Source organism: Stegastes partitus, unplaced genomic scaffold, assembly GCF_000690725.1.
Source record: "Stegastes partitus isolate 25-593 unplaced genomic scaffold, Stegastes_partitus-1.0.2 Scaffold302, whole genome shotgun sequence".
Classification (NCBI taxonomy): Eukaryota; Metazoa; Chordata; class Actinopteri; family Pomacentridae; genus Stegastes; species Stegastes partitus.
In genome coordinates this window covers 119344-147040 of record NW_007578033.1, presented here as the reverse complement: position 1 = coordinate 147040, position 27697 = coordinate 119344, and the positions used below count along the sequence as shown (strand labels likewise).

At 42.7% G+C, this 27697-nt stretch overlaps 1 long non-coding RNA gene across 1 annotated transcript; it reads right to left on the bottom strand.

The window, feature by feature from the left end:
• Window positions 1-9452: 9452 nt before the first annotated feature.
• LOC103358292 (uncharacterized) lies at window positions 9453-12012 on the bottom strand. Its single transcript, XR_520244.1, has 2 exons — window positions 11768-12012; window positions 9453-10712 (listed from the first exon to the last, which is right to left on the bottom strand). It is a non-coding gene; the product is annotated as an uncharacterized LOC103358292 (long non-coding RNA).
• Window positions 12013-27697: the final 15685 nt, after the last annotated feature.

The following is a 27697-nucleotide window of genomic DNA, read 5'->3' as shown; positions in this document are numbered from 1 at the left end:
CACACGCACAGTCAACATAAAGACATCCTGAATACTAAAGGATCCATTCAGATTGAGCAGAGGCTGTTGCAGGCCTGCACCTATCAAACTGCAATATAGTAATAATACAGAGGATCGATACTTCGCCGCTGATCGATAACAGCTGATGATCACACTTGAAGCTTCTGTGAGGCGATGAGAATATTTTTCGCTTTCGTTCCGTCCGCGTTCTTTCCGCACTATGTGACAGGAAAACCAATTAACCGTCTGCGCTAATTAACTATGCCAGCACGAGCTCCTCTGACGCGAGATCAGCCCCGGGGAAAAAAAAAAAAAAAAAACAGAAGCCGTTAAACATACCGTCGCGCATCAGCTCCACGGAAGCTTCGATCATAACTCACCCCTGGCTGCAGCTCGTCCTCCGTCCTCTGCCGTGGCGCCTCAATAATCCCCATCACACTCTCGCTGTCACCCAGAGCCGCTGCTTGGAGCCGTGGCCGCTCCCAAGATCCTCAAGCCACAGCGAGAGCCACCACTCCGTCCGGGGAAGCGGCTCCTTTTCTACTGCGTCACCTCTGGGACAGAGAATGTGTGAAACCTTCAGTGAAATATGTCACATTATCAAGATTAGTGTGAGTTTAATTTTCAACGTCCAAGCTATTAAAAGTGATCAATCAGGAAAACAGTTTTAATGTAGCTGCCTCTGACCAGGACCCAACTCTGGAGTAACCGGTGTCATCTGTGTGTCTGCCAACGGTCTCTAGCTCCAGCACTGAGGTCCAATGAGCTGATATTTTACAGGTGAGCTAGGAATGGCCTCACCTCAGAGCAATTAGATTTTCAGGTCAATCAGTACAAAAATAGCTCCACTCGAGGTCAAAGGTCACTGGCTGGCAGCGGCAACTATAAAGTATGTCAGAAAAGTTTCAGGACTGTTGTCACAAAGGATATATTTCAAAGCCAAACTACAAAACTACAAGTTTTCCCCTTTGAAGTCATCCCCCTGGACTCGAACACACTTTCCCAGCCTTCTCTGCCACACCGCAATGCACTGCTGGAAGGATTCTTCCCAGATCCTCCACAGCTCCATCATCACAGCCATCTTGATGTTGTCCACGTCTTCAAAATGGGTTCCCTTGATGACCCCCTTGAGCTTGGGGAAGAGGAAACAATCCCATGGAGCCAGGTGGGGTGAGTAGGGAGGTTGCTCCGGCACGATGATGTTCTTCTCAGCCAGGAACTGTTGGATGCTGAGGACATTGTCCCCTGACTCTCCAAAATTCGTCCCATATAATATAATGTGATATTAATTTTGTTTGTTGTTTTTTTTCGTCATTTTTTTTATGTCTTTATATGAAATACTCAGTGAGCTTTTGAATTGCCCCTAGGTGAACTTGAATTGTGAGCAAGCGCGCTGTCATGGTGAAGCAGCAACGACTTGTCCTGCCACAACTCTCCCCTCTTCTCGTACACTGAATGAAGCAAATGCCACAGGATCTTTTTGTAGATGTGGCTGATCAACGGAAGGGGAAAATTTGTAGTTTGTAGTTTGGGTTTGAAATATATCTTTTGTGACACCAGTCCTGGGACTCTCAGATATTTTACCAGTTTTTTCTACCCTTTTTTCCACTTTAAAGGACCTACTCTCTGCCTGCTGCATCCAGGTGAGAACATTTCAGCTGCTTCACAGTTCACCAGGTCTATTTTAGAAATGCTTCAGCGAACTCTAAAAAGAAAGCAAAGCACACCAAATGTTCGGCTGTTGGCTGCGAGAGTGAACACAAGAGTCTCCAGCGTCAGAGGAACTAAAAAACCCAGTAGATTACCTGTGTTATTGGTGGTAATGTCCCCACAACAATAGTGAAAACCATTAGCATGTTTTGTGGCTAATGTGGATAGTGTCACTATTGGCCTTGATCCTATGTCCACAGGTTAGAGTAATGCTGACAGACATTCAGAGAAGGTGGAAACTTTAAGAAGGTGAAACCATTAAACAAGGACTGGTTGTAGGTTACTGTGTTTTCATGCTGGCTGTTGTACTTTCGTGCAACAGAAACTCATACATCTGTTTGCTTTTGTCCTGCTCTCTGTGCTTACATATACTGTATTTCCAAACAGCCAAATTCCCCGTGAAGTTGCTGCCAATGATATATTTTTCTGTTTCTGTTGTCAGATAACAATTTTATACAATGAGTATACTATAGTGACTCAAACACAGCCCAATAAAAGTGCATGTTAATCATCAGCCACTTAAGAGCCATTTTCAAGCTGCTGCTCTGCACTGCTAAGCTATTTTATAAATGCAACACCGACTGACAAACTCCTCATACCCATGATTTAAAAGTAATTACTTTCATGTTAAAGATCTTTCTGTGAAAAAGCTAGTAGAAAAGAGAAAGTCCTGAAACTTTTATTAATTTGCTGAAAAGTGCACAAAATGGGACATTTAACTGCATCTTGTAGTTGAATAAAGTCCTACTAGTTTGCTCCAAGAAAAAAAAATGCAGACCTACAGTTAGGATGTTGGTTTATTTCTTTCTCTGTATCGAATTCCAAAACTGTCTTGACAACTGTGAAAGAGAAAGAAGAGCATTTGCATTTATAGGGGTTTTCCAGATTTCTAAATACTGCTTGCTTAAGTGATACAACAAGAACACAAAAAAAAGCTTTCCTGGAGAATTTATTATTATTATTTTTTTTAAGGGAATTTAGTCTTTAAGGAATGAATGCTCTTTGCAGATGATGCTCGACATGTTTACAGACAGAATGGGACTTCTAGCAAATGTAACAGATGTAGGAGCACTGGGAGTCGTGTATCCTTGCACATGGAAATGATAGTAATGGTGGCCAAATTTGAATCGGGCTCTTTTCTTTTTTTAAAGTCTTTTTTTTGGGGGGGCCTTTTTGCCTTTATTGGATAGGACAGTCGACAGAGAGACAGGAAAGTTGGGGAGGAGAATGGGGGAAGGGGTTGCAGCAAAGGGCCATGAGTGGTATTTGAACCCATGGCTGCTGCATTGGAGACTACAGCCCCTGTATATGGGTCACCAGCTCAACCAGGTGAGCTAAAGCAGCAGCAGGGTTCATTTTTTTTATTTTTGTAGGCACAGTTGCTGTCTCAGTGTTCCAAGTGAAATATATATCCTAAATATGAGCAAAACTGGGATATTCGTCACAACTAGGATACTCCATTCCATGTAAATATGTTCAAAAATGGTAACTTGTGACTATGTTGTTAAATAAAAATCTCAGGTTTGAAAAGCAGGGTGACTGCTTGCTTCAGCTGCTTAACATTCTCTCTATGTATTTATTTAGCCAACTTATAACTTTGGTGATCGTAACGTTTTTGTGAGATTGTCCAAAACTCTGGTTTCTGACAAATAGCTGCAGAGCTGAAATTTATTAGCAGAGCTGTGGAGAGACAGAAATCTGAAAAGCAGAGTAAGACCTCTTGTTTTTTTTTTACCAATCTCTGATGACTCTGTTCTGTTGTGCACCTGCTATAGCCTCCTCCTCCTCCTCCTCCTCCTCCTCCTTCTCCTTCACCTCCTTTTTTCTTCCTTAATTCTTTGCTTCTCCTCTTTCTGTCACACTTTTCCTTCCCCTGTTTCTTTCTTTTTCTCCATGTATCTTCACCTGCTGTTCCTGCATTCACTTTTTTTTATCCTTCCTTTCTTCATCCTTTCCTTCTTCCTTTCTCTTTCCTCTCCTCTGCATTTTCTTCCACCTTCTTTTTCATCACCATCTGCTTCTCTACCTCTTGCTTCCCCTCCCCCATCTCCTCTTTTTTTCCTGTATCCTACTCTTCTTTCTTATTTTTCTCTCAGTCGCCTCTTTCACCTCCTCGCATTGTTTTGTGTTTTGTTTTGTTTTTTTCTGCATCCTCCCATTTTTAGAACTTCAGTTTACCTACAACAGATGCAGACAGAGTGCGGATGGAAGGGGGCAGAGGAGAAGAAGAAAGGAGGGAAGAAGAACAAGCAGGAGGAAAAAGGAGAGTTTGGATGCTCTACTTTTTCTCTGCCTGCAGAAACTGGACGCACAGAGATGATGTCACACTAGGAAATCAGAATCCCACTAACCGCCATTTTGGAGCCAATAGGAAGTGAAGAGGTGTAAAAACAGTCTTGTGCACATGAGATTATCAGTGAACGACCTGTTCAGATGTAACATCTGGCTCAGGTGGTCTGAGTCCCAACAGCTGAATTTATGTAAATGTAGAGAATATCTAAATGCAAAAGTCTCAGTGACATCAAAACAGCACTGCATCTGAATAAGGAGTGTAGAAATACTGTGATTACAAGTCCAACCAGTACTTTCACCCTCGTATAATTTAGTAGAATTTTTAGTCATGCTTTTAGACAATGTGCCTTTCTATATGCTGGTGGGTTTTGGGGTTCAAAGGGTTAAAGTTTTGGTAAAACAACACATTATAATTTTTATATTGTGATTTTATTTTTTAGCTACAATACAGTAACTTAATCAGAAGTAATGCCATGTCGATGAACACCATTAAAATAGCCCAGTATCTACATTCTGTTTAAAAAATATCATAGTAAGGCACGTGTTTGTATATTATCTTTTAAAGACACATGGAAAGATGGAAAAGTTTATTCCAAAGAACTGGCCGCAATAAAACTGCTCTTCAAAAATAATGAAAAAATAAATAAATAAAAAAAGTGTAAATAATAAATGAATGATCCAAAATAATACTGATTTGCTGAAAGAGCGTTGTCACAGCTGCTCACCTCGTCGTAATTTTGCGTTCCCATTCGCTATCTTTGGATTTTTCTTTTCATAAGCTTCTTCCTCCTCCTCCTCCTCCTCTCTCTCTCTGTTCTGCCGTGACTCCCTCCTCCTACTCTCGCTGTAGAAGCTGATTGGAAAGAGAATATCAATAAAATATAAAACACACAGCCCAGAACATGATGCTGTTTCACTGACGTTGAAATGTTTCTAACTTGAAACACTGACAGAGAGAAAGTCAGGCAGTTCTACAGAGCAGCAGCTTCACAGCTAATCTGCGACGTGTCCTCTGGGTCAGCAGACAGCTGGACTCATGGAGGCAAGATGTAAACGAGCAACAAGTGTCTTATTTGTGGTTTGGTTTGCTGTTTCAACATGAAACGGGAGCTTATGTGGCTAACATGGTGCCATTTCTCTGCCTTTTCAATATCTTTGTCGTCGCTTCTCAAACATCACCATCAACAAGGTAGAATTCACCATAAAAGCTGGTTCTTATGTGCTAATAGAAGTAGTATGAGGTCCAAGTGAAGAGTTCATTTGCAAAAACAGATAACTCCATCTTCACAAACCTTCAGAAAACCCATTTTTCCATTGTCTGTTTGAGACAAATTCAATTTAAGTTATCTCTGTTTTTTTCATGTCATTTCTACTGAGTCAAATCCCCTCCACTTCACTTTGATTGATATTATCTCAAGCAAAAAACAAACAAAAAAGAGTTTTCTGAAAATCTACAAAAATTGAGTAATTTGTTTTTGCAAATGAACTCTTCAAGTTTTGCGGTTTTCAGTTTCTGTGCTAATCTAAGCTCCAGCAAGTCGCTATAATTTTATGAAGCATCTTACATTTCCCAAGAAGTAGTTCCCTCATGCAGCATGCACTAAAACAAAAACTCCTTTATTCAATCAGACGTTTTCATCAGTGACAACTACGATAAGTCATCATAGAGAACTGTGGTGATTGTGTTGTGTTTAGTGTATTTTTTCTATATGGCTGGCGGTTGTTTTGTGTTGCGGCTGGAGTTGTGCTCTGAGTTTTTCAGGCTGGGCGGGGCTGCTCGGAGGAGGACGCTCTGCGCGTGCACAGCTGCAGCTCATCTCATCATTACGCGCTGGGTCAAGCCACCGTTCCACCTGTGCTCCAGTGTCAGATGATTGTCAACTCCACGAGTGGTACATTCGGCCGTTTAGCAAGTACATGTGCGTCCTGCTGGGCTGCAAGGTGGCGCAGTTGGTAGCACTGTTGCCTCGCAGCAAGAAGGTTGCCGGTTCGCGTCCCGGTGGGGGCACTGGAATCTTTCTGCGTGGAGTTTGCATGTTCTCCCTGTGCAGCGTGGGTTCTCTCCGGGTTCTCCGGCTTCCTCCCACACAGTCCAAAAACATGTTGAGGTTAACTGGTGATTCTAAATTGTCCGTAGGTGTGAATGTGAGTGTGCTTGGTTGTCTGTCTCTAAGTGTAGCCCTGCGATGGACTGGTGACCTGTCCAGGGTGTCCTCTGCCTTCGCCCTAAGTCAGCTGGGATAGACTCCAGCCCCCCACGACCCTAGTGAGGATTAAGTGGTGTATAGATAATGGATGGATGGATGTGCGTCCTGCTAAGTCATCTCGAGTTTATGAGTAACTGTATTCTCTTGTGTTTCACCAGCGTCTCCTCCACCGGCTCCAGTGTCCAGCTTCTCCAGCTCGCTACGCCAGTCCTTTTTGTGTGTCCACAGAATCACGAGTTTGGATTGTCCCTTGGCACGAGCGCCACAAGATCGCCACACGAGCACCCACACGAGATATCACTCACCTGCACCACCGCGACACCAGCGCACCAACCCCGGATCCCTTCACCTGCCTCCTGGACCCCCACACTCCTTGGTTTCCCTGAAATAAACCTATTTACCCTTTACCTTGTTCTCGGTTCGTTTTGGGTCCCGCACACACTTTTGGCCACAGGCTAAAACAAGAACCTTTCTATTGTACATACAAATGTAAACCTTCTAGATATCCTATAAACAGAACAACATTAATAAATGATGTATAAAACCCTTTACATCTGGCTCCTATATGAATTTTATTTATAAGTGTTTTTTTAAGGGTAGCTGGGATTTTACAGCCGTCCTACAGAGTGATCAATCATGTTCTGAAATCTCACATTGAAGTGTTGCTTGAAATGAGTTGTGTTATTTAGTGAAGCCCTGAATGCTTCTTCAGAAGTCTTTCTCTCCTGCTACTACAGACTTCGCACACTGAATATTATCACATGCTCACAGAAGCCTCTGTGTTATTACATTATCGTCATCATTATCAGTTTCAGTCCCCAGAAACTCCGAGCTGCTCTCCCTTCTCCTGCATGTATTTATAACAGCAGAGAGTTCAGGAAAGTATAATTAGTTGGAGCAATTAGTGGGAGGACAAAGTGTGTGGGGCGAATGTGATGCCATTATTTATACAGTATGTTGCTGCATGTGTAGGTGTGTTTAGATATCACGTGTTTTGCTGGGATTATCCATGCAGCTAATTTAAGTGTACATATCTGTATGTTTTTGTGTGTGTTTGTGTGTGCGCACAGATTGACGTCTGTGCACAGTTGACTGTTCATGTGTGGGCGCCATGAATGTATGTGTTCATATAGAAAATGAAACTACCACAACTTTGAATATTTTTCTATATTTGGTATCATTAGGAGATATTTGGTGCTTTTTCTTTGTCAGTTCATTTCAAAAACTGCTTTATAAAACGAAACTGTTTAAAAACAGAGGTTTTACAGTAATGATCAGTTCTTAACTTAAAAATGCAGCATCTCATGCATCTTGCTTGAATGGTCCTCGAGTATTTTCATGTTTTTAATCCAATCTTGCTTCACAACATTTCAAAGCAAAAGCACTTCTCAATCAAGTACAGTATTTGACAGCTTTACTGTCATTATGTTATAGACAACATTTTTCAGCAGTTAATTGAAAAATAACAAGCAGATTAATTAATAATGATTTCAGTCCTACTTTGTGGATTAAAGCAGTACTTTGACATTTAAATCAACACATGTTGAGCCAAAATGCTTTCCAAACAAAAATGTTGTTATTCTTCTGAAATACCTAAAAAGTTGAGGTTAAGACATGAGTATTCATTGTTATACAAATTTACCTGACACAAACCAATCGATTTCTTCGGTCACATGACAGCTGTCAACACTAATATACTGAAGTTAATTCAAAGTCTGTTGATTGTTTTTGCACTATAATACAATTTAATACATGAAATCTTTTTTTAGAATAGACAAAAGTCCCATAATTTTTTTATGTGGTACAAGACTGTGGTGTAAAAATACACTTTAAAATGCCTTTCTGCAATGAAAAGTTGTTTTTAGAATTAGAATGCTGCAGAGCATGTTGACCCATTATGGTCACTGTGCTCTGCAGGCTGCAACACTGAGCATCTCCTATTGATCACCTGGTTTAGTATCACAGAGCTGGCTGTGAGCTGGTCCTGTTAACTCTGTGTTTACTGAGCTGGGAAAGAGGCAAAAATGTTACCTTTGAGCAATATAATCAGAAAAATGACAGAAGTAGTGAAATGACAAGAATTGGTTAAAAATAGCAGAAAAAAATGAAGTTCAGTGAGGTCAGATCAGGTCAGCAATATAATCACATTGAAGAAGAAAAAGCAGTAGAAACACTTGCAATCATTTACAAGTGAGACTAAGACTAAGAATTAGTGCAAGAATCATGATTTAGAGCAGCCTTTAAAGTTTACATTTTTGACTTTTTACCTGATAAACAATTACGAATGGGAAGTACATTCAAAAAAATGTAAGTAAAGTAACAGCTGCCAAAACAAAGCTGAAGGAGAATGAATGCCTGATGAGCTCTGTCAGTCCAAATATGATGCATTTACAATCATGGGAGCTAATTAACAGTGTGAGGGTTGTAAGTTTTAATAAAAGACAATCCATTCTGTTAGTCTGCATGTTATCCTGACCTGCAGTGATGGATGCAGATTTTCTACGTATCGTGCAGGCCAGCTACCAACATTTGAGATGCGATAAAATGAAAGTGGCCGAGAAAGATCCCTGAGAGTTAAAGTGCAAAACTTTTTGCATGTTTTTTTTAGACCACATGCTTCTTTCACTTTCAGAATGCATCATTCTCGTAAAAATATACTACTCAATGTCATTTTCTAGAGTCTGGATGACGTGCTGCTTTTTGGGCGAACCTGCAGCTCTCTGAGATCATGCCTGCGAGTGTGTGTATGTGTGTATACTGTAGCGTCCTCAGCTGACCTCTGATGCTCACAGATACTGAATAAGTCAGTGGTGGTCCGTCACTTCTGTGCTGTTTGCTAATGCAGATCCACCTCTGAACTCTGATCAGTGTGTAGGCTGCAGAGCTGTGAGCTGTGTGGGAGAGCAGCAGAGCGTGATCCAGAGAGAAACGTACAGCAGATACACTGCAAAAATTAACAATCTAAACAAGTCTTCCAATCTTGTATCTAGCCAAAAAGTCTTTTTGATCTTGTTTTGAGAGCAATATACTATGCAATCACAGAATGTGTAAGATTATTATTCTTGTTTTGAGAATATTTGTCTTTTTATTTCTTAGTTAGTAAGTAGATCCTTAAACTATATATTTTTCACAGAAAGTAAGCCGAATTATGTCAGATACTGTTCAGGGTATATTTCATGACCACATCTTTGCTTAGAAAACTTGTTTCAAGACCTCCCAGTAAGCATTCACACACACTCTAACCACAGTTGTACCAACAGCATGTTTATTCACATTCATTTCAATGTTTAAGTGCAGCAACATCACCAAGAAAATATTTTGTCAGAACATACGTGGTGTTTTGAAACTGACAGGATAATATGATGTATGATCCACTAGCTTTTCAGCATCGATCAACTCTGTTGCTTGAGCAAGATTAGGCACTGCAACTTCATAGGCTAAAAGATCTCTATTCTAATCCACTGTCTCATAAAGCTGGTACTCAAAACAATACAATGAACTGTCTACCACATAAATGTTTTTTATAAATCCGAAGACAGGCACTGTCTCATTTGTATTGGTGATTATTAGAGACCTGTCACTTCTGTACCTGTTCCCATTGAGAATAAGCCACTTTACTTTGTGTGTTGTATGCCATAAATCCCTCAAAAATTTCTCATCTTTGTATTAACATACTCCATATTTGCTACTTCTGTGACAGGACCCAATTCTTTCTCATGCAAAAAAATGGGATGCTCCATACCCATTTCATTTTGACAGCATTCAAAAAGCTGATTATGTTTCACAAGTGACTTACAGACATTTTTGAAGTTCAATTTAGATGACCACCGTTTTAAAAAACAGTGCTTTGACTCAAATCTCATGCACATGTGTGTTATCATAGGGCCCAGAGAAAGAATTTGGCCAGGGAGATGCAGCAGGTAATGTTGCTTAGGGATTATATTATTCTCCGGAAAAAGCTGCTTAAACTGTTTCAGATGCTGTTCAATCATATTTCTCAGTCTTAATACAGTCTGCACAGATAAAACAGGAACAAAAAGTATCTAAACTATCTGAATTAAGTCCAATTCCCATCAACAATATCATATAAAAAACCATCTTTGTGGCAACTCTGTGGTGTGGTGTAGATCATATCAAAAATCCTAGAATTGGACAACAGCTGTTCAAGACTCTTAACCAGGGATATATAGTAAAAAACTTCTGTTTTTAATTCCTAGAACTCTCGACTGTCCTTTCTTAACTCGACAAACCCTCTGAGACATAACTACCTCCTCTGGTTTAACTGGGTTAAAAAGCCTCTGGGATGGTGCTGTCTTGCATGTATGTGGCAGCCATTAGGGAGAAAGGATCTTGAAAATTGTCTAATGTTGCCAGTACTTCCTCTTGTAACTGCTCCACGCTGTCTGAACGTCTTTCAAAGATCCTCTCCATTGTGTCCCTCAAGGTGCTCAGAAGAGTAGTTTGATACTGCTGGACTTCAGAAACAATGCTGTTGATGCTCCTCTGAAATGCAGTCAAGAATGAAGTGTAAGATATATGATGTTTGTCCAATACAACGAGCATAACCATTCTTAAGACTCATTTGAAGATTTCATACCAAAGTGGTCACTGTCCTTGAACAATGTGGAGCATTTGCATATTTAAAATTACATCAAAATATGTCCCTCCTGTTGCTTGTTGTTACTGAAAGATGCTAACACTGACACTAGCTGCATCTTAATAGCACCAGCATTACAACAAATAAAGCTAACAGTAAGTTCAGAAAAATATTGAAATTGAGGCTAAACATGGGGCTGTTGCTGCTCTGACAGTAGGGCTATGGAATTATCCAGATATAGAAATGTCAGCGTTCTTACACTTCTTCCAGAGTTTGTTCAAAAAGCACTGTTTCATGCACATTTTCACTGTGGGAAATTACATATTTTAATAAGCATACATATATACTCAAAATTATTTTTTGGCTTCAACATATTAAATAAAATGTATCATAAACACAAAATCTATATTCTCAATACAACTGTTGTAAGATCCTGAAAATTGAATCAGTCAATCAGCTGTGCTGTGTTGTCAGTTTGAAAGTGATTGATCTCATTTGTGGTACCAACATGATGTACAGTCAGGTATGTGCCTTAACTGTAGCTACAGAAGCAGAACTGCATAAACATGTGCATGACATGATCTGCGGGATTCACAAATGTGTACAAACACTGGATACCTGTGGACATCAGTTTCACTGACCAAAACTATAAATTATGTTTATCAGAATATTTTTCACACTGCACCCTTCACAATACTGCTACTGATGCAATTATGTGTATACATTTATTTATTTATTTTATTAAAAAAAAGGTCTCCTACTAAGCAGCTGACTGTCCAAACACTCAATTGCGAATCATTTTGATGGCTGCACGTCTCTGTCAAGTCTCTCTCTGACTCTTGGTGCGTCTGGTCTCTTGTTCAGCAGTTTGTCTATATGTCTCAAATCGGTATCGTTTACCGGACTTTCCCATTGCTGTTTCCGACCGATGGTCCAGTCGATGCGCTAATATCCCACTTACTGGCGTCGGGGCTCTCCCACGATGTAGTGTTGCGTTGCTGGCATCCGGCGATCTCGCCGGACGGATCGAGCGGCTCAGTCTTGCGCTGGGTCTCGTCCACCGGTCTCTTCTCTTTTGTGCTGCCCTGGGCACTTTTGGACTTTTTTTTTTTTTTTTTTAACTCTGTTGTGGCGCGCTGTCCTGACATCTCTGCCTCACATTGATGAACACAACACGGAATATCTGCTGTTCGGTTTCCTGTTTACATGTGACGTATTGCAACGTCAACATCCCAGCTAATCGGATGGTTACAAGACGCAGACTGGATCACAGCAAGACGCGGATCACGCCAGCTGACCCGATGGCGACCAAACGCGGACTGGTTCACAGCATGCCTCGGATCTGGAGCAGCCGCAGTACCAGGTTTTTCCCGTTCTTCAATATCCAAATGGTTCTCAAGCAGAGGATTCTCCTATTTCTCACAGCTTGGAGTCTGCTTTGTGTTTCTAACACTGGCAGCTCCCTCCATAATCACCAAGCCTCCTCTGCAACTCTGTTAACACCATTTCAACTAAACCATGGCAAATGCACCTCCGTTTCTCCTCAGGATGATAAGTTACAAACCACATATATATCATTTCTGTTTCTCACTGACTGTTTTCCCCTGGTTCAAATGGCTAGCATCATGGTTCTCTTGGACTATTTCTCCTTTCCGCTGTATTGCTCTTCTTGTATAACTCCTATCATGGACACAAAAAAGGAGAATATCACTGCATCACATAAGCAGAAATGTCTGATCTTTCTCTTGCTGTTAATATCAGGGAATATTCAACCCAATCCTGGCCCAGTCAGTAACATATCTAAATCTCCTGCCATGCAGTCATTAACCTTTAATAGTTTTTGTACTCGCAAAGGTATCGGTTTTATGCATTTAAATATATGCAGTCTCCTCCCCAAACTAGCTGAGTTAACTGCATATGTCAACACTGCAAATCCTGACCTCTTTGTCATCTCAGAGTCTTGGCTATGCCCAGCTCAGATGTTTACATTCCTTGTTATAATATTTACCGGCAGGATAGAGGTTCCAAGGGCGGGGGAATTCCTATCTACTGTAAGGATAATTTGCAGTGCTCTGTTATAACTTCCAAATCTGTTGCCAAACAGTTCGAACTGATTATTCTAAAAATCAACTTATCCAAAAACTTCAAAAAGTTCTCCACTGATCTCACCTTGGGACCCACATTTTCCCATGATCACAAAGTCGCGACCCACTTTTTCCAGAATTCAATATTCAATATGTTTTCCTGTGCAACATGCATTTCAGAGCATATAACCATGCATAGTACCTGGACCATGACAACTGCATGTACAACAGTGCACAACATAAATAAGGGCACAAATCAACATATTTTCACTCCATTTTGAGTCCAGTTCCCTAAACCGTAACATGTTGTTTGTAATTGTGTCTGTCATTTACCTTGTAATAATTGTGTTTTGATTTTTTTTTCTGAGTGCCACTTTACCAGACAAAGCTGGCCCTGGTGTAACAGGAACTGTGTCATCACTTCAAGGATCACCTCCAATATCCCCCCACACATCCACTCCTGTGGTGAAGAAAACCCCAAAGAAGACCCTACAGCTTCCTAGTCCTCCAGAATATGTGATCTACACAGACACTGAGTTGGAACTAGCTCGAAAGCACTACTTTGAGATGGCCTGCACTGGTAGAGAGGGGGAATCTGCCATGTCCAAAGAGCTGTGATGCAGGCTGGTGAGGAACACTGTCATCAGCATGATTTCAATCTTGAGAGCAAGTCACCAAGGAGAAGAGCTCCAGTGCCCTTCAAAGCATGAGGTCCCTGCCATGGCTAAGAGACTAATGGAGTATTATCCCGTGCTACAGGATAAAGATGAACCCATCAAATATGTAAGTGATGACAGTTTTAGCCACATAATTTTCTTGAACACTTATCTGAAATTAGTTCTGACATTCAAAATGTTTTTTCAATAAGTGACTTTTTTCACCACAGATGAGCATGGACAGTTATCTTCAGAAGAGGATTCTGAATGTGAAGTCCCCACAGAAGAGGCAGGACCCCAGACCAGAGAGAAGCAGTTCAACCAAAAGACGTCACATTGACTTCTCTAAGTGACCAGGGAGAAGATTATGATGCAGACTTAAGTGGTGGATCAACAGTTCTTTTGCCATCTGGGATCAGTTCTGATGGCGACAGTTCATGTGAGTGAAAAATTGTAATTTTGCCAATAATGATGGACACAAAGGCTAGGTAATAGGGCTGAGCCCGAATAGCCGACTATTCGTTCGCTGTGCTGAAATCGGGATATCAAACTGGATCTCCGAATATCCCCGCCGCCGCGGAGACGGAGCCGACATGCTAGCCAAAACACAGAAACTGGTCTGTGTAGCCAAATGCGGCCTGTGATTAAAGATTGAGATTATCCCACCAATATTGATTTCTAAACTCTTCAGTTAAAATAGTAGTGTTGTGTTGTTTAAAAATGAATATGAACATGTTTTCTTTGCATTATTCAAGGTCTGAAAACACTGCATCTTTTTTTGTCATTTTGACCGGTTGTCATTTTCTGCCAAAAAATGCTCAAAATGGCGATATTTTAACTTCAGATTTGAAAGAAATGTTGTCAGCAGTTTATCGAATAAAACAAAAATGTTCATTTAACTCAAACGCATACCTATAAACAGGTCATTTTGCAGTAGTCTCTTAATTTTTTCCAGAGCTGTAGGTGTACATAATGGTGTTCAAAAATCTCAGTTCACTTGCCCAAGTAGTTTTTCAGTTTCTTCGTACACTCTGAAAAAACTTGTTTTTTGTTTTTTTCTTTAGCCAACAGAAGAGCCAGCCATCTACCTCCAGAGGAGAACTCTCTTCAGCCCTGTTTTGGTCTTTGATGGGTCCCGCTGTCTTCTGGCAATTGGAAACACTCCTGTCACTACATTTGCCAAAGAAGAACTCGGTGAAGGTTTCCTGTATCTGATGGGCTATTACTACAACCTGCATCTCTCACCTATCCTAAGTATGTGGTGACCCCTCTCCCTTTCATTCAGACAGAAGTCTTACAGTACAGTATCCACGAGCGAGACACCACAGGCTCATGCAAAAGAGCCATGGCAGAGTGGAATGCTTTCATTAAGACATAGTTCTTCAGGCTTGGGGGGGGGGGGGTTTACACAAATACTGAAGACTTGCTGTCTATTTTTGTTCATGCAAAGTAGTTTTTTCCTTGACTGCCATGTTCTGCTTCATACTTTAAATGTTATCAAAGATAATGAGGTTATAGCCTCTGTTACCTCTGAATGTTTCAGAGGTACTTTTTTTTTGGTGGGGGGGGGATGTTTAATTTTGCAAACATTATGTGATAATGATTGTAAACATTATAAGGAATCCAGGTATTCTGGCAGCAATTCAAATAAATGTTGGCAATATTCTCTGTGTATGATTTTAATTTAGTGTAAATACTGTGTATTGATTTAAGATAAAAGCTAATCATAACTCTTGAATTAAGAAGAATCGTCTTGTTAAATTGTTCTGGATTTATGTTTTTTTTCCACTCAATTTGAGTAAGAAACAAAAGTGAAATAAGAATTGAAAAGCTAATTTTGAGATTATTTGACTTGCATACAGTGCTTGGAATGAGTGTTTCACCACTTATTTTAAGATATTTCTTACTTGCCTAATATGTATATATTTTTTTCTTACTTCAAGAAATCTTAGCAAGTGTGATTATCTCACTGCACTGTCAGATTATTACACTTAATTTTAGTCTATATCTGCTCAAACCAACATTCATGTGGAGATCATTCTCATGGGAAGTCCATCGATTCAGCAGATGAAAGGTTTACAGTTTGAGAAAAGGATCCTTGCAGACCATTAATATGTTGTTAGCTTCATTTTTTGGATTTCAGGTGCACTTTATTAGCATCACATTTTTGCCCTTTTTTGCCCTTAGGTACTGACATGAGTTGATGCCATCATTTATTTATTAAGTGAAAAACTGTTTCAGACCAACACAGTAGTGTATGTTGTGGGTATTATGTCACAAAGGTACAAGACAAAAACAATTAGCTAAATTCTCTTTAGTTAGCAATTATAAGTATAAACAAATATAATAATGCTATAATGTATTTGCTAACTGTAGCTCCTCAAGTGGGTGCCGATAAGAGCAGAAAGCTGTACACCTAATGAAATTATAAATTTATGTCCTAGATATGCAAGCTCCTTTTGTGAACAGTTGTTGTGTTGGAAATATTCCATCCATCCATCTATATCCATCTGGGCTGCAGTTATTCATTATACTGTTCCGCTGCCGGGAAAAAAATAAAAATAAAAATCCAAATAGAGACTATGAAGACCCACAGGACAACAGGTACAAATGAGGAGGAAAGTAACCGTTAGACAACCTTATGCAGCTGATTGGCTGCATCTGGCTCAGCTCCCGCCTCCCAACCAATCATCATCCCATCTGCTTCCCAGGCGCCTTATACTGTAAACATTAACAACACTGTTTGTGTAGAAGGTCAGGTCATCTTCCTCACAGACCTGCACCAACAATACCTCAGCTGTGTGTAAAATATAAAATCCTGTTGCAACTCATTTTAACATACAGTTTGTGTATCCTCTCAGCAGTCCTCCTCATACACAAGGAGGCAGTGGCTCTCTGTGTGGATCTGTGCTGCTCTCTAGTGGAGGAAACATAGAGCTACAAGCTAGATAAAAGCCTTGATTCCACTTTGTTGTGGGGTTGCTACAACCATCCATCCATCCATCCATCCATCCATCCATCCATTATCTATACACCGCTTCATCCTTACTAGGGTCACGGGGGGCTGGAGTCTATCCCAGCTGACTTAGGGCGAAGGCAGGGGACACCCTGGACAGGTCGACAGTCTATTGCAGGGCTACACTTAGAGACAGACAACCAAGCACACTCACATTCACACCTACGGACAATTTGGACTGTGTGGGAGGAAGTCGGAGAACCCGGAGAGAACCCACGCTGCACGGGGAGAACATGCAAACTCCACGCAGAAAGATCCCGGGTCAGGACAGTGAAGAGAGAGACAGGAAAGTGGGGGAGAAGAATGGGGGAAGGACTTGCAGCAAAGGGCCACAAGCAGGATTCAAACCCATGGTCGCTGCATCAGGGATTACAGCCCCTGTACATGGGTCGCCAGCTCAACTAGTTGAGCTATAGCGGTGGCCCATGCTATATGCAATTTCTATTTACATATTCACCTTTACATATGCTTATATACAGACGCACGTTGCATGTATGTTTTTTTGTTTGTTTTTACTGGAAGTTATACGTGCTGAATCCTCCTCACAAACAATGAGGTGTTCTCACCTCATTGGGCAAAGTTTGCCTGGGTGTTGATAGAATAGCCCTCTAACGACAATGTTTCCAATTATGTCAGAAGTTTTTTTTAAAAAAAGAAAAAAAGTTTAGAAACGTTAATTTTACTTACATTCAATATACAATTTTAGCACTTGTGTTATGTGGAACTCAAGTATTTCATTTTTACTAAGAGATAACGCAAGTCTAAATTAGGTTTAGCTTGTGAATTTCTAACAGTCTGTTGTCAATTGAGAACGAGGGATGTGACTTAGGATGCAAATTGCATTAGTCATGTTCTAAGGGTCAAAAGATTTCATCCAGCAGATGTTGCCATTTCTCACTGTATCAAATGCTTCAAAAAAGCAAATACTTTTCAAGAAAGCTTCCTTTTCTGACCCAGTGCTTCAGAAAACGTTGTTTCCCCATAGAATCCCCTCTGCCTTATTGTTTTCTCAGCAATATGTTGGGACCACAGAGAAACTGAGGTCCAGACTCTTGATTCAGATCTCCAGGGGTGAACCAAAGTATTTTGGTGATAGAAGTAAGGATGACACTGATTTGTGTAGTTAGATGGTTTGCTGCTACATATTGAAAGGTTTAAAAGGATTTGGCTCTCACATTATCTGTTTTCTCTGTGTGTGTCTGTTGGTTTTCAGAAACAATTGCTTCTACTCACATATCAACCAATCATTGCGTCTTACACAGAGGGGTGCTAAAGGGCTTTTTAGATGACACTGTTTTGTTTCACCAAAGTTCCTGATTATATTTTTGACCCCATTCTAGATTCCCCAAGGATGGATCACTGATTTTAATGACCCCATGACTTTTTCTCCATAGTAACCTTAACCCTTTCAAGACTATAGCCCGCTATACCGGTCTGCAACTTTCACCCCGTCAACACTATAGCCCGCTATACCAGTCTACCACTTTCACCCTGTCTATCCTGCAGCCCGGTATAGCGGACTCCGGTATATGGCGACTTTGTGTTACATTCATTTTGATTGTGTATCAGTGGGAATCCCCGTATGATTGTCGGCCTTCATGCATGTCAGGTTGTGGCATAAATGTGCTACGGGCGGGACACTGATCCGGTGTGTCAAGTTTGTGGCAGATCGGAGCACGTGCGGCCTAGTTACGAGCCACTTCCTGTTTAGTGGCGTGCTGCGGCGGCATGCGTGTTGGCTGAGACTCGGAGCACGCGTGTAAAGTTTCAGGCCGATCGGAGCACACATAGGCCAGTTACACAGCATGTCTTGTATTCTGGCGTTTTATGGCGTTGTGGCCAAATTGCTAGAGTCGCCATTTCCACGCCGTCAGACTTGTACAGACCATTTTAATAACTTTTAATCACCACCTCTTATAGTTTGTGCTGGCCAAATTTCAGGTGTGTACGACGTTCCCTGTAGGATATAGATTTTGAAAATGTCCAAAAATGTCCAAAAGTCTGCCAAAATTGTCACCATGGTTTTTCAAAATGGCAGACTTCCTGTTGGGTTAAGTGCACTATTTGACTTTTTTGTGCGTCCTGACCTGCTACACATGCCCACCGAATCTTGTAGGTGTAGGTCATCCGACAGGACTCCGTTGAATGCCAGAAACACAGCGAATATGGGCAAAATGGCCTTTGATCGAAATTGCTCGGGCCGCCATTTCCCAACCGTCAGACTTTAGCGGAGCATTTTGATAACTTTTAATCACCACATCCTGCAGTTTGTTTTCAGGTGTGTACAACGTACCCCCTAGGAGGAGATAGATTTTGAAAATGGCCAAAAATGGCAATTTTTGAGTGAAAATGGCCCGGCATGCTTGCTGTTCGCTGGGCAATGACAGTGAGACCTGGAGGGGGTGATCGGGAGGAATGGCCTCTCCGATCTGAACCCGAGTGGTGTTCTGTTGTTGGACTTCTGTGCTAGTCACAGATTGTCCATCACGAACACCATGTACGAGCACAAGGATGTCCAAATGTGCACGTGGCACCAGGACACCCTAGGCCAGCGGTCGATGATCGACTTTGTAGTTGTATCATCTGACCTTCAGCTGTGTGTCTCGGACACTCGGGTAAAGAGAGGGCAGAGCTGTCCACCGATCACCACCTGGTGGTGAGTTGGATTTGCTGGCAGGGGAAGAAGCTGGTCAGACCTGGCAGACCTAAGCGTATTGTGAGGGTCTGTTGGGAACGTCTGGCAGAACCCTTTGTCAGCAGAGTTTTCAAGTCCCACCTCTGGGAGAGCTTCTCCCAGATTCCGAGGGAGGTTGGAGACATGGAGGCTGAGTGCTCCATGTTCTCCTCCTCCATCGTCACTGCGGCTGCTCGTAGCTGTGGTCGTAAGTCTCTGGTGCCTGTCGTGGCGGCAATCCCCGAACCCGGTGGTGGCAGCCGGAAGTAAGAGATGCCGTCAAGCTGAAGAAGGGTTCCTATCAGTCAAACACCCGGTTCTGGGAGGAGTTCGGGGAGGCCATGGAGGAGGACTATTGGTCGGCCTTGAAGAAATTCTGGCAAACCGTCCGGCGCCTCAGGAGAGGAAAGCAGCTTTCCACCAGCACTGTCTACAGTGCGGGTGGGGACCTCCTGACCTCGACTGAGGAGGTCGTCGGGCGGTGGAAGGAGTACTTCGAGGGTCTCCTCAATCCCCACTTCATGTCTTCCGAAGAGGAAGCAGAGACTGGGGACTCAGAGATGGACTCGTCCATCACCCAGGCTGAAGTCACCAAGGTGGTGACTTCAGCCTGGGTGCAGAAAGCTCCCCGGTGGAAGAGCTCTGGGGGTGGATTGAATACCTCAAGACTCTGGATGTTGTTCGACTGTCCTGGTTGACACGTCTGTGAAACATCGCGTGGCAGTCAGGGACAGTGCCTCTGGATTAGCAGACCGGGGTGGTGGTCCCTGTTCCCTGTGTTTAAGAAGGGGGACCGGAGGGTGTGTTCCAACTACAGAGGGCTCACACTCCTCATCCCCCCGGTAAGGTCTATTCCAGGGTACTGGAGAAGAGGATACGACCGATAGTCGAACCTCGGATTCAGGAGGAGCAGTCTGGTTTTCGTCCCGGTCACAGCACACTGGACCAACTCTATACCTTCCATCGGGTGCTTGAGGGCTCATGGGAGTTCGCCCAACCAGTCCACATGTGTTTTGTGGATCTGGAGAAGGTGTTCGACCGTGTTCCTCGTGGCGTCCTGTGGGGGGTGCTTCGGGAGTATGGGGTATGGGGCCCTGTGTTAAGGGCTGTCCATTCCCTTTACGACCGCAGCAAGAGCATGGTTCGCATTGTCGATTGTAAATCAGACCTGTTCCCAGTGCACGTTGGCCTCCGCCAGGGTTGCCCTTTGTCATCGATTCTGTTCATTATTTTCATGGACAGAATTTCTCAGCGCAGGCAGGGGGAGGAAGGGGTTCGGTTTGGGAACCACAGAATTTCATCTCTGCTGTTTGCAGATGATGTTGTTCTGTTGGCTTCATCAAATCAGGATCTTCAGCGTGCGCTGGGTTGGTTTGCAGCCGCGTGTGGGACGAGTGGGATGAGGATTAACACCTCCAAATCCGAGGCCATGGTTCTCGACCGGAAAAAGGTGACTTGCCCTCTCCAGGTCGGTGGAGAGTCCTTGCCTCAAGTGGAGGAGTTCAAGTATCTCGGGGTCTTGTTCACGAGTGAGGAGCGGATGGAGCGTGAGATTGACAGACGGACTGGTGCAGCGTCTGCAGTGCTGCGGTCGCTGTACTGGACCGTCATGGTGAAGAGGGAGCTGAGCAAGGGAGCAAAGCTCTCGATTTACCGGTCAATCTACGTCCCAACTCTCTCCTATGGTCATGAGATCTGGGTAATGACCAAAAGAAAAAGATCGCGGACACAAGCGGCCGAAATGAGTTTCCTCCACAGGGTGGCTGGGCGCTCCCTTAGAGATAGGGTTAGGAGCTCAGTCAGGTGGGAGGAGCTCGGAGTAGAGCCGCTGCTCCCTCATGTCGAAAGGAGCCAGCTGAGGTGGCTCGGGCATCTTTTTCGGATGCCTCCTGGATGCCTCCCTGGGGAGGTGTTCCAGGCGCGTCCCACTGGTACAAGGCCTCGAGGAAGACCCAGGACACGTTGGAGAGATTATGTCTCTCGACTGGCCTGGGAACGCCTAGGGGTCCCCCTGGAAGAACTGGGGGAGGTGTGTGCGGATCGGGAAGTCTGGGCGGCTCTGCTAAGGCTGCTGCCTCTGCGACCCGACTCTGGATAAGTGGGATAAGATGGATGGATGGATGGATGAATGGAGAGCCACAGTAGTAGTGTTTTCTGCATGGTACCAACCCTATGTAGCTAAATAGCTCATTTTATTAGCATTGCCGTCACATCTCGCAGAGAGCTAATTTAAGCGGCCAATGTTGAAGGTGAGCATTGTAATTTTCTGACAACACTTTGTAGCGCCGTCCATGTGATAGAAATGAAGAGGTTTCACAGCACGGCCAAAGTGGCTGCGGTGTCCTGTGTGAAAGCTGTGTAGTGATGAGGGCTGCTGCGAAATGGTGCTTTTTTTGAGTGTGTGTGAGGAGAAATTTGCAGCGGTGGCATCCGTGAGAGTGAATGATAATAATTTAGTTGATTTGTAGCATGTTGCATGTTGTCCACCTTATGTAGCTCAGTGGCTCATTTTATCAGCATCACCGTCACAGCTAGCAGAGGGTTAATTCAAGTGGTTGTAATTGTAATTTTCCGCCAGCGCCGCGCTGTGCAGAGTTGTGCAGCGCGGCTTTGTAGCTCCGTCCATGTATTAGAAATGAATGGGTTTCACTGCACGGCCAAAGCGGCTGCAGTGTCCTGTGTGAAAGCCACGTCGTGATGATGGAAGCTATGAAATGGTGCTTTTCTTGAGTCTGTGCGAGGAGAAATTTTTAGCAGGGACATCCGTGAGAGTCAGGGCCGTAGCTAGGAATTCTGGGCCCCCAGAAAGAATATCGTCATGGGCCCCTCCACCCCAAGACTGTTGCCACTTTTTTTATTTTTTGTATTGCATTGCACCTGTGTTGTGCATTATGTTTTTCAGTGTTTTTGTCAGTGCCTGATGTAATGCACGTAATGTGTTTTCTGTTTTGCAAAGTGGTAGTATGCAGCCTCGTCATAACATAAAGTCCCAAGTAAATGCTTATACTGGAGCCTTTGAGCTATGTCCTCCTGTGAAAACAACAAATATTTGAACATTTATTTTTAGGTTATTCAAGTATACCATCAATCACAAAAATTACAAGACTACATATGAACACATAACGGAGTTGTAACCTTCGCCTAATGTTCATAATTACTGAGCAGAACTTGAACGCGTCATAATACAATTCAATACAGCCTCGTCGTAACATAAAGTCCCGAGTGAATGCTGGAGCGTTTGAGCACTGTCCTCCTGCTGTTGTGGCTTGTGTTAGTTCATCAGTTCTTCCAGCTTTCAGTCCCCACCGACCTGAACAATTAAATCATCTATTTTATTGTTCCAGCCATGCTGTGAAACGTCAGCTAACGGATGCTACAGCCTCCGCAATCCACCTGGGATTAGCGGTTACAGCCAATGAATGAATGACCAGAAAACTTTTCAGCCAGCGCTCTCACCATTCCGGGAGAAGAAATGTGAAATATTCTAGGCCCCTGCTCTGATGTTCCTACTCCTGACCTCTCTCTCGACTCGTTTCTGGTGTCCAGATTTTTGTTTTTTGACATCATCTTCCTCCTCAAATGCGGGACTTTGCTCATATATTCCAACTAAGAAGAACGAACCGTGGACTAAACCATTTTGGAGGAGAGGAGGTAATTGGAATGATTAAAACTAAAATATTATGCGACTTTGTTTGAGCTCACATGCATTAGTAATATTATATATATATATATACATGATCATTTAGTCATAGAGTCTATTGGGGTGCGTATGGGCCCTAATGGGCTGTGGGCCCCAAGAATCGTTCACACCTTTCCCCCCTAAACGACGGCGCTGGTGAGAGTGAATGATTATCATTTAGTAGATATGTAGCGCTGTAAGGCAGCTACTGCATTAAGGATAGTGGTGGAAAGCAGTATATGTAGAAGTTCTGTGGCTCTGTGCATGGGGTGCGTCACAGTTGCTGTGTAGTTGTAGTGTTAAAAAAAACACACAAAAAAGCGATCTGTGGCTGATAATGTACAAACAAAATGACAGAGAGGGCTGACACACATACACACACACACACACACACACTGGATGATCAGAGTCAGGCAGAGACAGCAACAGAAGCAGTGCAGCTAAAAACCAGTGCATGGAATTAGAATGGTTAGAGTAGGAGTAGGACGGCAAAATGAAGAGCACGGTATTTGCAGAAATGGTTGTAGCTTTTTGCTATGATAGGTTATACATAGGATATATAAGGATATACTGTCACGTGTAGAAATGAAAATACGGTTTTGTTTTCAAATGTAGAACGCATGTACATGCTGTGCGTTTTCCATTCATGAAAAAAGCAGAGGAAAAAAAACACCCGTTTTTATTTTGGAGAAATGTAACATTGAAACCGCTGAAATCACAGAGTTGACAGTATTTTGTGGCCGCACACTTGTTTGAGTACACTGTAGCTACCAAGCAGCATCTAGCTAGTCCTGCAATGTGTGACGTTTAGGGACTACTGGTAAACTGTAGTGTCTAGCGATAGTGTAGTTTTAGACTGCTGGCATCTTGCAGTTTTACGTTTGCATTTATTCCAAAGGACACTGCATGTGCTGTGTAGGAACACTGTATTTATTCATTGTCATCTTTCATTCCCGTACATATTATTATTATTATTATTATTATTATTATTATTATTGTCAGTAGTAGTAGTAGTAGTAGTAGTAGTAGTAATAGTATGCACATGTTTAGTGCTGCTGCTGTAACAATGGAAATTTCCCTTGGTGTGGGGAGCAATACTGAATTTTCTTATCTTAAAATGTTCAGCAAGTGAAGTGTTTTGTCAGTGAGAAGGTTAGAGGTGCGAGCAAATAAGACAGTTGGTGGCACGTTTGCTACAAGTAAATAATGTTAGTGTGGAGCTGTGATTAACCTGCTGTATTGAAACTTTCAGAGATGCCACGCGCCAAGGCCCACCGATGTTCCCTGTCTGCCAGGAGGTGGATGGAGATCCGACGTACTCTGGACGTCTAACCCCAGCAGCCTGCCAGTGGCAGCCATGCACGTAAGTAGCCAAGTTGTACATAAATTACACTGTATATTGTGAAGAGTTTTATTTTACATGTCTTTTGCCAGTCACGTGTGATATGATATCATATGGACAGAAATTCATGCGGTATGACATGTAAAGGATGGATGTTCAATATTTCAGTGTTGTGTTTTTTTGTAATAGGCTGTGGTACTGGTTACCGCCACGCTGTGCGGAAATGGCCAACTTCGCTTGTGACTGGACGAAGCCACAAGTTGGTCATTCCAGCCGAGGCGCCGGACAAGTACGTATTATAGTTGTTGAGCAGTTGCACATAATAGAAAAATGCTGGAATTATGATTTGCATTGTGACAAATGTTTTCGTTACAGTTTGTTCTTCTCATCGACGTGTCCCATCTGCGGAGCATTGCAGATGGGATTGCTGCGATGGCAGAAAGCAAGCTATCCTTTGGCGTCATGACCACACCGGGGGCAGCTGCTGCCGAGTTACGGGCAGAGTTCATGAACGCCATGCTTCCAAGGAAACCAGACGCTGTCCTTGTGCAGGCCCCAAGCATCATCCTGACTGCTAGCAGGACCGTCCATGAGGTGGCCGCAGATTTGGGCAAATTTCTTGCTACTGTCTGCAGTCACCATGCCAACGTCAGCATAGTTTAAAACTTTGTGGTTGTGAATGTGTTTGCAGTATAGACATTTATTTCTCCTTCATCAAGAACATTTACACCACACACTGTACCTGAAAAGCCGCCAGCATTGTGAAGGACCCCACACATATATGCATGATAAATTACACAATACAAAGAGGCACAACACACACTGGTGCGACCAGTGCGGAAAGTTGGTAGCACCATGCTACCACTGGAAAAGTTAGTCCGGAGCCCTGTAACAGAATCACAAGAAACCACATCCAACAGCTGAGGCTCTCGTACTCGTCGGACAGGACTATAAGACTGTAATAAAAGTTATAAAGAGAGTCATAACAGGACTTAAAGCTGTTTTGAGAAGTCTGGAAGGACTATAATCATAAACAGTACTGTTTAAAGAAGTGTTGAGGGTAGAGACAAATAAAACAATAAAATAAAACAATAAAATAAGAAAAGAAAAATACCATATATAAAATGGGATGTTGTTGGAGTAAACTTACAGGAGATGCCAAATGCATGCAACAGATCGATCTAAAATCAGTAAAACACTGAAAAAATGGCAAAATAAATACATTTTTGAAGGTGAACTAGATTAAGAAAAATGAAAAAAATAAAAATAAAAAAAATCAGTTTGTAAGAGAAAAATGAAGGCTGGCAGGAAGCAAATAAATGGCTAGAACAAGCAAAGAAGCAAAAAGAAGGTAGAGAAAAAAGAGAAGAAAAAAAAGGAGACAAAAACAGAGAGACTAAATGTTGTTGGAGGACAAGGAAGATATAAACGCTGTCAGCCAGGTGAGGGGACGCCCCCACCTAGCTGCAGCGCAGGAGCAGGCAGATCAGCCAGCGCCACAAAACGAACAACAGGAGGGAGCTGTGGGGCGAGTAAACAAGTGCAGACACAACCTTACCCCATTGCTCTGCCTGTCCCTCACATTTACCCAGAATTGTTAGATTAGGCAAGCAGTCCATCAACATTTACAAATATACTGAGCAATGTTGGTCCAGTAAGCTTGTCAATATCGGGCCCCACAAGATCAAAGATAGGCAATATTACTGATCCTTCAGGGCAAGAAATGTTTTGGGCTCAAGATCAACCACAAATTCACCCACAGCAAACTGAAATTCTACAATGCCCAATGATTCAAGTTCCAAATCCAATCCAGGGGACAGTAGAACAACCCCAGCCACGAACCGTTTTCCCTCCATGGACATTAGATGATATGGAAAAAGCCGCTGAAGGCATAACCAATCACAAAGTTAAGGTGGCAGAGTAGGAGACAGGAGTCAGAGGACTAGTGCAGAGTTATCATTTGAATGGAGCTGAAGTCCAAAGACTTTTCATGCTCCTCCTCGGACATGATTGGTATAGACCCACGCCTCCATTTAGAGACCAGAAGTCCGAGGAACTTATACTGGTATGACCACTGCAGGACCTGCAATGCTCCCAAAATCCGTTGCCTTACAGGGAGCGATAGATCTGGTCCTGAAAGCGTACAGAAACACATTCCAGTCCCGCCCAGACTGGACCAAAATCACTGAAAACCACCCAGTTCAAAAATATAGAGTGAGATTCCAACAAGTGTTTAATGCACATAGTGGATTGAAGCCACCTGCAGCTGCGGATCCAACAGGCCCCTATGAGCACCAGTTAAAAAATGCATTCATATTGGGCCTTAAACCCCAAATAGCTAACTATGTGCGTAAACATATGGTAACACATCGTACAGGCTCACTAGCCGATGTGCTGCAATATGCTGAAAGGTTAAAGATCAACAACCAACAAACCCTGAAACATTCTATAGTGAAGCTCCAGCCATGCCCTCAGCCCCACCAACTGTTTACTGGGCTGACAGACCTGCAGGAAACTATAGCGGGAGGGGTAGAGGTAGAGGCAGAGGTAGAAGAGCTCAAAGACAAGGGCCAAGAAAACCACAGTCACAGGACGTATGCTATCAGTGCAATAGAGCAGGCCATTATGCCAGAGATTGCCACAAAGGACAAAGTAGCGTGTGACTAACCGACCACATGCCTATTACAAAATCTAAGGTGTGGAAGTAGGAAAATGACTCCTGTAATGCAGAAATTGAAAGGCTGACTGAAATAGAAGCACATTATGGAACAGCATTTGAAATTCTAAAACTAGATGTAAAACTAAATGTGGGAGGCAAACAAATGACATTGTTGTGATTCAGGTGCTGCCTCAACTGTGATAAAACAAAAAGAATTTCCGAAAATGAAAGCCACAGGTGAAAAAGTATTGGTCAGAACAGCAAATGGGAACTTGCATGTGGAACAACACACAGAACCATTGAAAATAATTGACCCACAGACAGGAAAATCCTGTGTCACAGTAATTCTGTTATCCTCAGCATACCCAGTTAACCTGTTGGGCAGAGACCCACCTTTACTGGGATGAAAGAGGTCACTGTGGAGCAGCCTGAAAGGTCTTATCACCTTTTTTTTTATTTATTTATTTATTTTTTTATAACCTGTTCTGTTCAGCAACTTGGGCAAATAGTGTGATGGTTCTAGATGCCCAGTCNTGATATGGAGTTGTGTGGGATCCACGCATACCACTGACCTTTTGCAGCTGGGAAAACATCTGGTTCTCAAACTCTCTTCCCATGTCGTGATGGATTCTAACTGGAAAGCCAAAGGTGAGTGCAAAGTGATTGAAGACCTTTTCCACCACTGTTTTTGCTGACTTGTTTTTTGTTGCATACGCCTGTGCAAAACGTGTAAAGTGGTCCATCACCACTAAGATGTACTCATACCCATGTTTGCAGGTCT